The 13,253-nt window shown below is 37.2% G+C and overlaps 1 pseudogene; it reads right to left on the bottom strand.

The window, feature by feature from the left end:
- Window positions 1–1,219: 1,219 nt before the first annotated feature.
- LOC123394710 lies at window positions 1,220–2,075 on the bottom strand (annotated as a pseudogene).
- Window positions 2,076–13,253: the final 11,178 nt, after the last annotated feature.

Genomic DNA, 13,253 nt, shown 5'->3' with positions numbered 1-13,253 from the left:
TCACCATTTATCAGTTTTCCCTATGTAACTGGCATATCAAAGAACAGTGCATTTTAAATCATCTAGTGCTTGCCTGGGGTTTCTTTTTTTATGAGACAAAGAAAAAACTTAGTTGGAATTTTACAGCATCTTTGAAAAAGAGTTGCAGCTTCATAATAATGACTTATATTTTTAGTGTGCTTTAACATTGACAAAGCACTTTCAAAAAAATAATCTCATTTCATCTTCACAAGAACAAAGCCATTCAGTATACTAGTTAGGATATGGCCTCTGAAGCCCAGCTCCATAATTTCAAACCTTTCCTCTGTCATTTATTGTCTCTTAATATGACCCAGGGCAGTTCATTGAACTTTTCTCTGGGTCACAGTGTCTTCTTTTGTCCAGAGAGGATGATAATAGAGCCTATAGATTTGTTGTGTGCATGAGATGAGAGAATCATTTATATTTGTTAGTTATTGCCACAATAATATGAGTACTGATATAAATCCTCTAGGGTATATGACTAAAAGTTTATAGTTGGAGGTTGGCTATACTAATCATACCTGGTTTCCTGAACAGGTCTAGAAGTTGGCTGAATGTCAGTTGATCTAGAATGGCCTAGGCTGGAATGACTGGATGTTCTTAACTCTGTCTAGATGTGTCTTATTCTCTAGCATTTGTCCTGGACAGATTCCCGTAGTAAAATAGGGCAAGCCCCATTGCTAAAGTTCACTTCAAACCTCTGCACGATCTCACCCATGCTAATGTTCCATTGACAAAAATAAGTCAAGTTGTTAAGCCCAGGGTAGGTCAGCCAACTAGTGATGGGAGGACACTGAAAATATATTTTTGCAAAGGGCACAAATACAGAGAGGGGTAAAACATTGATGCTATCATTGTAATCTACTACAACATGTGGAACATAACAAAGTACTTATATGAAAAGATTCAATAAATGTATAACTCTTACTATTAGGTTGATCCAAATGAATGATCATTTTTATAGATAAAAATAATCAAATATCAGCAATTTTATATGATTCAAGCTCAAATTACCATTACAACTTCCTGTAAAAAAGAATTACCATCTACAATTTTCAGTGGAAGAATCTAAAGCCTAATTAATTTTTAAGGTTACTCAACTCATAAATTTTAGCCTTTTATTTCAATGTAGTCTTCTGACTTTAAATTCAATTGTCTTCTCTTACATTATAGCAGCATTATGAGATTCTTGGTGATAGATAAATGATTGTAACTATGACATGACTTTATATATAATACAGTCATAATTTTCTCTCTTTTTTTTAAAACAGGCTTTACTTCAATTTATTTTTCTTATTAAAAAACTCTGTGGTGGCCACATCTGGAACCTGTGTTCTCTGCAGAGAAACTCTGGTGTGAGTCTTTACAAGATGGTCAGTGAATTCCTAATAGGGTGACTTGGTGAACACAATCTCTTTCCAGAGGTCATAGGTGAGATAGCCACAGGTCTTGGAAATGACATCAAAAGTGGCCTTGGTGAGGCTGCCTAGGGTGGCAGTGCAGCCCCGGGGTGAGGTATAGCAGGTGTCAATACCGGCTGTCATCAGCAGCTTCTTGGGCAGCGCCTCTGGGAGCAGGGACGAGGCGCACCAGCACAGAGCCACAGAGGCCAGTCAGCCTTGCATGGTACAGTACAGGCTTGCCGATCTTGCTCCACCAGTAGCTTTGCCCCACAGGGACAACGGAAAGTTTGGCCAGGAGGATGGCCCCACAGATGGCAGTGGCTACCTCTTTGGAGCACTTAACATCCAGACCAGTGTGTTGATTGTAATCGCCCATGACAATAAATGCCCTGAACATGGTCTGCTGACCAGCACCAGTTTGCTTTTGCACAGGGATAACCTTCAAAACATCATCCTTGAGGAAAAAGCCAATGATCTCAGAGCCCTTGATGGGATGGGAGAAGAGACAGATCTCCTCCCAGTCATGCTCTTGATCAGGTGGCCCAGCTTGTCGATGCACTCCTTGTCCTTGGCCTTGCCTCTGAGAGCCCCACCCCCAACCATGGCCAGGACCAGGTCTGGGCTGCTGCTGCCTAATCCTCCAGCCTCCCATTCCAGGGCCCCAGGGCCCTCTAGGGCCCTCCAGGCCCTCCTGCAGCACCGGCGTCATCTGCTATTTGGTGTTTTCTCAGAGAAGCAGCTAATTACCCAGCTCTTTATCCTCATAAAACTCATGCCGTGCCAGTGAGTACAGGCATCTGAAACACCTGGTCTTTTGCCAACACTAACCCTGTAGCATTCCATCTCCTGGTTACTAGCTCCCAGAAATAGAAATGAAGTTGGTAGTAGCTAAATGCTATATTGGTACTCTCAGAAAAGCCATCCCAAAAGCATTTGAGAATTTATGAGTTATAGCTAAATATATTATTTCATGCTTATTTCACTTGTATGTTCCTAAACATGCTGGCTATGGTATTTTTTCACATGTATTTCTTGTTTGTATATCTAATTATATTTTAGCCAGTTAAATAGATACATTCTGTATAAATACACATTTGGATTATTTTTACGTATGTGCCTATTACATATTTAACATTAAACTATGCATCGCAGGGGCATCTAGGTGGCTCAGTTGGTTAAGCTCTGCCTTTCACTCGGGTTATGATCCCAGGGTGCTGGGATCCTGTCCCAGTAGACTCCCTACTCAGCAGGGAGTCTGCTTCTCCCTCTCCCTCTGCCTGCTGGTCCCCCTGCTTGGACTCTCTCTCTCTGTCAAGTAAATGAAAAAAATCTTAAAACAAACAAATGAAAAAAAGCTATGCATCACAATGTTTTTAGAGATGCTCTGTGCACTGTCTTTCACATGGCCTCTACTCAACAAATTGCCTTAGATTAGTAAACAGACATAGAGTTACAATACAACTGATGTCCCTATACGTGGATTTGGATGAGTCAATTAAATGAACATCCAAATCAAATTATTCTTACATTTAAAAATCATGTTTCATATAGCTCAGAAGGAGAGAATATTTGCAAGGAGCAATAAGCTATTAAAGCTCCTCATTATAACATATTGCTGCTGAATTAAGTTTCCTTATCTGTCAGTTAGTATGTTATTTATAACGAATCTAATTTCACTCCTTCCTTTCTACTCACACTAGGGTCAGGATCTCGGAAGGATTCTTCATTCTCTGAAAAACTGGTAATTTCAAGACCCCAGAATTCTGTTACTTAATGCTTTTTAAATTAAATGTTTGCACAGATTTATTTTGTTGGTGATGTCAGATCAAGACAGACATATATTTATTACTGGTGTAAATAGCCACAGTATCTTTTTAAAATTTTTTTATTTCTTTTCAGTGTAACAGAATTCATTGTTGATGCATCATACCCAGTGTTCCATGCAATACGTGCCCTCCATCATACCCACCACCTGGCTCCCCTAACCTCCCACCCCCCCTTCAAAACCCTCAGATTGTTTTTCAGAGTCCATAGTCTCTCATGCTTTATCTCCCCGTCCAATTTCCCTCAACTCCCTTCTCCTCTCCATCTTCCCATGTCCTCCATGTTATTTGTTATGTTCCACAAATAAGTGAAACCATATGATAATTGACTCTCTCTGTTTGACTTATTTCACTCAGCATAATCTCTTCCAGTCCTGTCCATGTTGCTACAAAAGTTGGGTATTCATCCTTTCTGATGGAGGCATAATACTCTATAGTATATATGGACCACATCTTCCTTATCCATTTGTCCGTTGAAGGGCATCTTAGTTCTTTCCACAGTTTGGTGACCGTGGCCATTGCTGCTATAAACATTGGGGTACAGATGGCCCTTCTTTTCACTACATCTGTATCTTCGGGGTAAATACCCAGTAGTGCAGTTGCAGAGTCAGAGGGAAGCTCTATTCTTAATTTCTTAAGGAATCTCCACACTATTCTCCAAAGTGGCTGCACCAACTTACATTCCCACCAACAGTGTAAAAAGGTTCCCCTTTCTCCACATCCTCTCCAACACAGGTTGTTTCCTGTCTTGCTAATTCTGGCCATTCTATCTGGTGTAAGGTGGTATCTCAATGTGGTTTTAATTTGAATCTCCCTGATGGCTAGTGATGATGAACATTTTTTCATGTGTCTGATAGCCATTTGTATGTCTTCATTGGATAATTGTCTGTTCATGTCTTCTGCCCATTTTTTGACATGATTATCTGTTTTGTGTGTGTTGAGTTTAAGAAGTTCTTTGTAGATCCTGGATATCAACCTTTTGTCTGTACTGTCATTTGTGAATATCTTCTCAACAACAAAACCAATCAAAGGACAACTGATAGAATGGGACAAGATATTCACAAATGACCTAACAGATAAAGGGCTAGTATCCTAAATCTATAAAGAACCTATTAAACTCAACACCCAAAGAACAAATAATATAATTAAGAAAAGGGCAGAAGACAGGAACAAACATTTCTGCAAAGAAGACATCCAAATGGCCAATAAACACATGAAAAAGTGCTCAACGTCACTCGGCATTAGGGAAATACAAATCAAAACCACGACGAGATATCACCTCACACCAGTCAGAATGACTAAAATTAACAAGTCAGGAAATGACAGATGTTGGTGAGGATGTGGATAAAGGGGAACCCTCCTACACTGTTGGTGGGAATGCAAGCTGGTGCAACCACTCTGGAAAACAGCATGGAGGTTCCTCAAAAAGCTGAAAATAGAGCTACCCTACGACCCAGCAATCGCATTATTGGGTATTTACCCTAAAGATACAAATGTAGTGATCCGAAGGGACACATGCACCCAAATATTTATAGCAGCAATGTCCACAATAGCAAAACTATGAAAGAGCAAAGAAGCCTCACACTTCTTAAGCATCCTGTTTTCTGCAGGGGGCCCGAAAAATGTGTGTGCATGGAACACCTGCCATATGCCATCTAAAGGAAGTATGAGGAGAAGGGGACACATCACAATGTCTATAGTTGATTTTTATTTCTGTCTTGTACTAGTTGGGTAACTATAGGAAAGATATTTAAGCTCTATATTCTCTAATATTTGAATAAGCTGTAACACACAGTGTTAAATGGCATCATATGAGATCTTGTGTACACTTAAGTGCCACGCAGTAGTTGGTCAAGCTATGAGCTGCAGAATCCAGAGTCATCTGAGAAATAGAGGCTGATACATCTAGTAAAGGAGAAAATGTAAAACAGCCCACACAGCCTCTAAAGCTGAGGAATTTACCCATCAAATCTTTCAGTTATGGTACTTTATTTTAGGGGGATTCTTTTTTTGCATATTATAATTACCACAGATTATTTTGATTTGAGAGCGTAGACTGCAATGTATTTTAAATTTCTCTTTTACTGTGATACAGCAAGAAATGCATTTTTATTTTAGATCATTATATACATGCTGCATACATATATACACATCTGAAAGAAAAGTTTCATGAACTGTTGCTTACCTGCATTGCTGCCTAATATTTTCTACTCTGCCTTGTTCTACTATAATTTTTTAAATTTTTTTTTAAAAATGGTGATCAGTATCCCAGCAGCAATGTGTCACAACATATGTTTTAAAATACTTTGAAGTATGACAGATCAGAATTTAAATCCCAAATCATCCACTTACTAGCGTAGTGACTGTGAACAAATTAAATTCTCAGATTCATTTGTAGAATAAGAGTTATAATAGGAATAAACCTTATCTCATAGAAACACAGTGAGGATTATATCAGATAATTAATATAAAGCACAAACTATAGTATATGCTCATTATTTGGGGGTTTCAAATCACTACCTTTAATTGCATTAGAGATAAAGTTTTAAAAATGTATCTGACTGTATTCTATCAAATTCAGAAAGGTCAGATAATAATCTGGACATTTCAGATCTCAAATTTCTTACTCCCTTGACTATGTCATATATAGAGAAATCAAATATTATTTTAGGAGATTTAATATCCCTGAAGACACCAACTTAATATCTAAACACCACTGTCCTAGTTTGGTGGGAAAGGGCATGAATGCTTTGGAAGCAGCATTCTGGAACTTGACAAGTGCCTCACTGCACAAAGCCATTGAGGACACTGGCCTGGTATAATTTAACTCTGTTCCTGAAAGCTCTAAATCCAGGCCAACATTTGTAAACACTATTGCACGATTGATTGCAATGTCACTCTGGTCTCTCTTCTCCCTCCTTACCCTCCTTCATTTCCCAGCATGACTCAAAGTTTAAATTTATCTGAACCTTCCAAGTGTGTCTAAGAAAAGTTTATCATTGTTAGTCACTTAACCTCCCTGGGCTTAGAATACTTGGCGAAACCCAAATGTCTTATTTCATACCAGAACTCTCCCCGTTCACTACTGGTGCGAGAAGCAGAAATTCAACTTAATTTAATTTGTATTTTCTCCCTAATTTAGTAATGCAAATTATTATTTTCTGCCTTGTAGATGCTACAATGCACAATGCAACTGAGACCCTGTTGGCTAGTAACCCAGATAAGTGAATCAGTGGAAATGTTTACAGGGAAGCAAATGACATGCTTACTTAAAATTCATTTCTCTTTAATGACAAGAAAATTTAATTTCAAATTTCAATCTACAGGTGTTTGCTAACAGACCTTTCCAGCCATTAGGTCATTTCTTATCACCCACCCTCTTTTGCCATGCCTTATAAATACTGTTGACAATGGGTTTCAAAACATTTTGCTGGTATGTTATATTTCTAAGTCCTATAGATTGCTTATCATGTCCTCTTGATATCATCTGAAACAATGTGTTTTTATGAGGAAACTGGATGATTACTTAATTGCAGTGTTTCTGTTTTCACTGTACATGCTACTGAATAGAAATGAGGGTAATATAGTCTCCTACATAAAATTCCCTAGCTAAGCTAGAAATATGATTTTCATATCTCACTCATCAGGTGACTCTAAACCAAAATAATCCTCCATCTGAATGGAAATATTTCATGCCTGGTTTCTGATGGAAAGAAAAGCGTATTTTGATCCAACCTATTTCAGTTACTTTTCCATTAAAAAATCCTTAAAAATATTTTTGTGACCTGTAAAATGTTCAGGCAGCCTTAAAGATGAAATAAATTTAAACTAGCAGGAAATATTATTAATAAAATCACTTAAGTGTTCTGTGTTTAATTACAAGACCTTTGGAAAAAATCTCACTGTGGAATGAGATACACTCAGATTTCAATGAGAGAAATTTTAGGATTTGATATCTTGATAAATTGAACCTCAGGAAAAATATGGGAAAGGTTTATCATTCACAAAGTAGTGTCTTCATTATGTGTAGGCAGTCTGTATTTTTAATTATTTTATTGCATCTTTGTACCCTTATAAAAGGTGCTTAATTCCAGGGTTTCTGGTTTAATGGTAATGACCTGTCTCTGCTTAGGTTCCTGTCTATTGTATCGGGTAAATTTTGGGCCTGTCACTTCAATGACACTGCGAGTATACTGTTGAAATGTGTGTGTAATCTGGGGTGCATGGTTGGCCCAGTTGGTTAAGCATGTGCCTTCAGTTTGGGTCATGATCCCAGGGCCCTGAGATTGAGTCCTGCATTGAGCTCCTTGTTCAACGGGGAGCCTGTTTCTCCCTCTGCCTGCTGCTCCACCTGCTTGTGCTCTTTCTCTGACAAACAAATAAAATCTTAAAAAAAAAAAAGTATGTGAAATCTTAAGACACTCCAGTTTGCCCAAATACAATGAAAATGGTCACATCAGTTCTAAGAACTAGAATTTGGGCCAAAGGACCAAACAAACAAAAAAAAGGCTAAATGAATGAAATGGATATGACCAGAGTCATGAACACAAGTACCTATGTGCCTGCCGAAATAACATAAATGAATGAGATTGGTTGTATGAAAGACACATTGGAGAACGGCAGGGTCTCTGTGCCACTGGGATTATAAGAATTTATTTGATCCTAAGCCCAGTTGCTAGGCTTATTTGAAAATGTGGGTTCAATGTTTCCAGGTCTTCCTATTTTCTATAAAAAGTTAGAAACAGATTCCATTTTTATTTATTTATGTGATAGGGAGAGAAAGAGCACAAGCAGGGGGTGCAGCAGAGGAAGAGGGAGGAGCTGACTTCCCGCTGAGCAGGGAGCCTGACAGGGGACTCCATCCCAGGACCCTGGGATCATGACCTGAGCCAAAGGTAGATCCTTAACCAAATGAGCCACCCAGACACCCTAGAAACACAGACTTCTAGGTTGAAAATATTGGCAGCCATTTTAAAAAATTACTTAAACATTAAGTTATAATAACTTTTGTTGTTTTTTTTTTCAAATTTTATTCTTTTCATTTTGGTAGTTTAATTCAGAATCCAAATAAGATCCACACTCTGCAGTTGTTTGACAGAGCTCTTAAGACTCTCTGTTTTTTAAGTAGCCCCACACTGGCCGTGTGACCTCACGACCCTGACAGAGAGTTGCATGCTCTCCTGACTGAGACAGCCAGACTCCCCAAATTTTGTTAGTTTTTTTAACTTAGAGTCCTCGTTCTTCCAAACTTTTAAATATAATTTATATATATATTATTTATAGAGATTTTAAATATGTACTATGATAAATTTTGATAATGCATATACTCATCTAACCTTTACCCCAAACAAGTTATAGAATGTTTCCTTTACCCAAAAAAGATTCCCTTATTCTCAGTTCCGGTCAATTCCTTACCTGACAGTTAAGAATAGTTCTGATTTTACGATAACTTAGATTGACCTTTCCAAATACTTAATATAAATGGAATGATGCAGCCAATTTAGGTTTGGCTCTTTTTGCTCAATATAATGTTTTTGAGATTCATCCATGTTGTTACATTTGTTAGTGGTTTGTTGCTTTGAGTGGCTTAGTAGTATTACATTCTATTCATCTCAAAGCATTATGTAGACCAAGTCTCACGATAGACTTGGCCTGCAGGAAAATGGTAGGTTATTTCTGGATTGGAAAGAAGATAATGGGTGAAGGCAAAAAAAAAAAAATGCAGAAAGGATGAAAGAATAGATGATTATTGTGCTATGGGAGTGTTCAAATAAAACAATATAAAATAGTGGAAAGAGAAGGACTGGAAAGCAGAAGAGAGCAAAGGACCCCGTAGGTAGGCATTTCAAGAATCCGGGTGCGAGAGGGTCATAGAAGCAACAAAGGAAGTGAAGAAAATAGCTGATTCTGTGATGTGGGTATTTTCTTGTTCACCCAGTGTGTTGGAGTTGCTCAGCCAGTTTCTGGATTTCTTTTAGAGAGAATTGCTCTGTGTGTAGCTGTAGATTCTATGTGTTCATTAGAGGTGGATTCAGGAGCCTCCTACGTCACCATCTTGTACTAAAATCCTTCTTATGGCTTCAATAGTACCCTTGATATTCTGCTACATGGATGACAAAGATTGTGCTTTTTTTTTTTTTTAAGGATTCTGTTTCTTTTCTATCTTCCTTTCTTCTGATCATCTCACAGTAGCCTCACTCTTTAATGATTTAGCAATGATTATCATTTTCCTAACTTGTGAACGTTAAGTTCACATTGTAAAATTATCTTTGTATTGATGATAGTTTAAGGACAGGTCATATTTTTCCTATTTATCACACTTAAGAGAAATAATCTGGGGGCACCTGGATGGCTCAGTGGGTTACAGCCTCTGCCTTTGGCAGGTCATGAGCCCAAGGTCCTGGGATCGAGCCCCACATCCAGCTCTCTGCTCAGTGGGGAGCCTGCTTCCTCCTCTCTCTCTCTCTCTCTCTCTCTGCCTGCCTCTCTGCCTACTTGTGATCTGTCTGTCAAATAAATAAATAAAAATCTTAAGAAAAAAAAAGAGAAAAATATCCATTCTGTTTTTCATCAGGACCTCATGCTCTGTCTGCAATGAAACCGAATCACAATTCCCTAACAGTGCAGAGAACTTCCAACAAGGCCATTGCCATATATAATCATTCAATAGTCATAGAGTAGATATAATAGAAATGACTTCTCCTTGAATCTCAATATTCTAAAATTACTATACTTCAGTCCAATTCCCTTCAGTTGATAATTATTTGCCTCTATGTTCTGTGTGTGTGTGACAATTTAATACTTGAGGCTTTTTCAGTTCTGAGGTATTCCATACCTTAGAGGATTTTGGAATCAGTCTCTCAGCTACCAACAATGCTATCTTCTTACATTCCTAGAGACGGTTTGGTAAACCCCTTCTGAATTGGATTACATTATATGAACTAAAATGTATTCACTTATATTCTGTTGCTAACAATGTAGACAAGAATCATTTTAGCCTAAAACTCAGTCCAACAACAAAATATTTTACTATGAATCAAGGCCAGAGTAGATAATGACATACTTCCATGTTGTTTAGAAGAATAGTTTTTGATAAGAAATACTAAATTAAACTCTCCTAAACAATAAGGAAATATATTTTCTTGCATACCAGGAAGACTAGAGGTAGTGCAGGGTCAAGTATAGAAACATCAGTGATTCACCGATTCAGTAAAATATCTATTTCTTCTTTGCTTTCCTTAACAACTTCTTTTCAAGAAAATGCCAACAGCAACGAGGGTATTTACTTTCTTGTTTAGTAAAACAAATAAGAGTAACTTCTCTTCAAAACATGGAATAAAATTTATTCTGATCTAACTTAGGTCACATGACCTTTGTGGAGCAAGAATAACCAGAAGAAACTCTATGCTCTTATTCCTTTGGCAAATGGGAACTCCCTCTGGAGCAGGAAATGAAGTACATACCTAAACAAAACTGAGGTTCTGTTAGGAAGCAGTTAAGTGTGGCTTCAGCTATTTTCCATTCTGCTGTATTTTCTATTCTACTATCTCCTGAGATTTTATTTATAACACATGGGCATTTAACAGCTATTCATGCCATTTAACATGTGAAAAGGTGGGAAATGAAATTGCATTGGAGTCTAAGTACATAGTGGCTCACAAAATGCAGACACTGAACTTTTATATTGAAGAAATTATTCATAACTTTCAGGAACAAAAATCTTTCCAAATTGTTTATTTTAATTGGGTGTGTTTCCTGGCTGCAGAAATAAATAAAAGCTGATTTTAAATTTGTGCAGTATGTCTTCAAACACCAGAGATGTGCTGAGTCATTGATAAATAATTCACTTAGCCTGGCAACAGATGAACGAATTTCTGAAAGCTGCAGACATCTAAGTTTCCCCATACTTTTCCTTTTTGAGATTAGCTAGAACAGAAGAATGATGGGATTCTAATCAGGACCAAAAAAGGGCAGCCTCTTTAAATTTTCAGCAACCTGCTATGGTGAATTACAATGTCATGTCTAATCATATTGTTTGTGTCAAGAGTCCTCTGGTCTGCTGCATCTAAGTACTGCAAATAGTTGCAAATAGTTGATATTTCCACCAGAAAACAGCTCCATTTGCAAATTAACACACCTCCTAAAGGAGAAGTGATAAGCAGGAAAATAGGATAATTCTACTCCAACTAATTTAAAAGTAAGTTTGAATTCACTTTATCCAGACCACTAATGTAGTTTGTGATTTTTATCTGATTTTTATCCAGCACTGCAGATTAAAGGGTATTTTAGGGAGCATTATTCAATAATCTGCCTGGTGTATTCTCCAATATCCCTGAGCAAAATAAATTAATCCCCCCACTGCCCTTGCCAAAGCCAATAACTTAGATTCACAAAAATAACAGGAATCTTATGGTTTATGTAGATTTGAGTTAAAAGTTGACAGGGTGCCTGGGTGGCTCAGTTGGTAATGCGTCTAACTCTTGATATTATCTCAGAGTCATGAGTTCAAGCCCTGTGTTGGGCTCCGTGCTATGCATGCAACCTACTGAAAAAAAAAATTTTTTTAATTAAAAAGAAAAAAATAAAAAGTTAAATTTTTTTTTTTTTAGATTTTTTTTTAAATTTGTCAGAGAGAGAGAGAGAGCACCGGCAGACAGAGTGGCGGGCAGAGGCTCCCCGCCGAGCAAGGAGCCCGATGTGGGACTTGATCCCAGGATGCTGGGATCACGACCTGAGCCAAAGGCAGCCACTTAACCAACTGAGACACCCAGGCATCCCAGAAAAATAAAAAGATTTAAGAAAAGAAAAGCTAATGTTGACTGTAGAGTCAATAAATGTGCTTTGGTGACCTTGAATAACTCTTAAGAATAGAGCCAGGGAACAGAAGGTTGTTTTCACTGAGGTTCCATGGGTATATATCATAAAATATTTGTAGGTCAAACAAACTGGAACAGAAAAGAAAAATAATTCCATGATGAGCCAATGTCCCCTTGTATTATTCAGCTTAAAAATCTTTTCCCAAAGAATTAATGTATACATTTTTTAAATTGCTGAATTAAATTTATATATAATGAAATAAGCATTAATGCAAGTACACAATTCAATGACATTTTATTGTAAATGTGCCTTATTTTTTATTGCTAAATATTATTTCATTATATGAACATATCACTTTACTATCTTACTAATAGACTTTGGGGTTATTTCCAATTTTTGGTTATTATGAATAAGACTCCTATAAACATTCTCATATAAGGCTTTGTGTAACCAATATTTTTTTTTTAAAGATTTTATTTATTTATTTGACAGACAGAGATCACAAGCAGGCAGAGAGGCAAGCAGAGAGAGAGAGAGAGAGAGGGAAGCAGGCTTGTTGCAGAGCAGAGAGCCCGATGGGGGGCTCGATCCCAGGACCCTGAGATCATGACCCAAGTCGAAGGCAGCAGCCCAAACCACTGAGCCACCAGGCGCCCCCAATATTTTTAACTTCAAGTGAATACCAAGGAGTGGGAAAAAAAAATACCAAGAAGTGGAATCAATGAATTATAAGGGTGGTATATATTTAATTGTTTAAGAAATTGCCAACCAGTTTTCCAAGTGGTTGTACCACTGTGGTTTTAATTTTCATTTTCATGATGTCTAATAACATTGAGAATCTTTTCATGTACTTATATGTTATTCACATATCTTCTTTCAGGTAGCATTTAAGTATTTTGTCCATTTTTATTAGCCATTTTTGAGAGATTTTTATATATTCTGGACACAAGTCCTTAGATATATTTGTTGTTAATATTTTCAACCTCTGTGTTGCTTGCATTTCTTTTTAAATAAAGACAATAAAGACAAAAATTGAAAAACAGAATTCTTTTTTATTTCAAAGTCCAGTTTATTATTAAGTTCAATGTTTTTTGTGTGGCTGCTCTAAGAAATCTTTGCTGATTCTGTATTTGCAAAGATATTCTGCAATATTTTTTAAAGCTTTTACAGTTTTACTGTTACATTTAGA

The sequence above is a fragment of the Mustela putorius genome, unplaced genomic scaffold (genome assembly GCF_011764305.1).
Source record: "Mustela putorius furo isolate JIRA1106 unplaced genomic scaffold, ASM1176430v1.1 tig00003836_pilon_pilon_pilon, whole genome shotgun sequence".
Taxonomy (NCBI): domain Eukaryota; kingdom Metazoa; phylum Chordata; class Mammalia; order Carnivora; family Mustelidae; genus Mustela; species Mustela putorius.
Note: the sequence above shows the minus strand (reverse complement) of the source record. Positions and strands in the feature narration are given on the sequence as shown.